This window comes from Gastrolobium bilobum, unplaced genomic scaffold, assembly GCF_033153095.1.
Source record: "Gastrolobium bilobum isolate Gb01-03AN ecotype WA unplaced genomic scaffold, APGP_CSIRO_Gbil_v1 utg4168, whole genome shotgun sequence".
Classification (NCBI taxonomy): Eukaryota; Viridiplantae; Streptophyta; class Magnoliopsida; order Fabales; family Fabaceae; genus Gastrolobium; species Gastrolobium bilobum.
In genome coordinates, this window is record NW_026899247.1 from 55,911 (window position 1) to 57,643 (window position 1,733).

Sequence of the window (1,733 nt, forward strand, 5' to 3'; positions counted from 1 at the left end):
AATTCCAATTCCCACATTTTTCAAGTCCAAGTCTAGGGGAAGATGCATCCCCATTACAAACCCCAATTGTCCATGCCCCAAAACTAAATCCTAGCACTCATCCAACCTCTCCTCATGAGATTTAGCTAGAATTTGGGCAGCATAACCTTTGTTTACTCAACGTTTCCCAAGTTAAACCAAAGGTACCTAATTGATTCTCAGCCCAACCAATTCAATAACTCAATACATAACAAGCATGCATATATTGAATTTCAAGTAGGCATCATTTACATTACATATCCATTACAAATCATGGAACTTAGCTTACAAAACACTATGATCATTCCCTTGGCTCCCATCAACAAAAGAGATGACCAAAGGCATGAGCATAGGCTAAGTTCATTCCAATATACAAATCATAAATCTAGCATTGCCTATTCATTACAATTCTATACATGTGAGCTACAAAACAACATGTATAATCTCAAAAGAAATGCCACATTTCATGCATAATCCAGATATGGCCACTTGCCACCAGAGGCTCCTGCAGCATCCTTACCTGAAAGGGGGTCCCCACAACACGGGGTGAGATATACGAATATATCCAGTAAACCAGGGGTCCTTGGAGCATCTCTCCACCCCACAGTTCCATATCAGTGTAATAACAATAACAATAATAATGCAGTAAATACATATCTATGCAAAGTGCAATACATCTCCAGGAGAAATCCCTCGAGCTCTCAAGCTGTCATAAGGAAACTCAGATGCAAATAGTCCTACTGGCCAGCTAACTACCAAGTATGATTTACGCATCGTCATGCCACATACCAACATAGGGAAACACCATCCTATGCCACACCAAATGCATACACATACGTATAACAAAGCATTACACTATTTTATTGCATTTATATACACAATCACAACCTCTACCCTTTCAGGGCTTGGCGGAACAATCAAGGGAATTACACCCAAGGTCCGAAGGCTTACCTCAATGCTTCAGTCGACCTTTGTTCTTCACCAACAGTTTCAGCAATCAACTTTTACAAACATACACCTAGACAACACTATTTCAAGCTATCCTATTCATACCACAACACAAGGATGAACTTACCTATTTCAACGACTAATCCATCTCCATTGCTTGCTCCAAAGGTTGGTCAATTAAGGTTGATCCAATTGCCTCAATCCTAGACAACACAAGGATACAATCAATGACCAACCAAACAATGGTTCAACAATGCAAGAAAACTCATAACCAAGTGTCATATTCTTGCAATTTTCCAAATATAAACATTTAACTATCTAAGCTCATTATCCCCGATTAAATGTCGCTCCTAGCATTTTTCACAACATGCTCTAAGCTCCATTCTTCCTAGAACATAGCTAATTTAACAACATTTCATCAAAATCCCTAAAACACTATTCATAAACCCTAACTCATGCAAATTTCAAGGAATCATGAGGTTCAAGGGTTAGAATCTTACCACCAATGGTCACACAACCAAGCAAGGAGTGTTCCTCAAGCTCCCATGGAGGTTGAACTTCCCAAAATCCCAAAATCTCTCAAATGGCCGAATTTTTGAGAGGCAATATCTCTCTCCACAATGCTCCCCACTCAAAACAAAGCTAGGATTATGAAAGAGGGCGAGATTCTAAGCGATTTAGGCTTTTGAACAGATGGATTTGGTTGAGATTTGCTTTCTCTCTCTCTCCCTTTCTCCTCCTTCTCCTCCTTCTTCTTTTCTTCTCTT

At 39.5% G+C, this 1,733-nt stretch overlaps 1 long non-coding RNA gene across 1 annotated transcript; it reads right to left on the minus strand.

The window, feature by feature from the left end:
* Positions 1–263: 263 nt before the first annotated feature.
* LOC133288734 (uncharacterized) lies at positions 264–1,733 on the minus strand. The gene is made up of 3 exons (XR_009748396.1): positions 1,467–1,733; positions 1,094–1,169; positions 264–538 (listed from the first exon to the last, which is right to left on the minus strand). It is a non-coding gene; the product is annotated as an uncharacterized LOC133288734 (long non-coding RNA).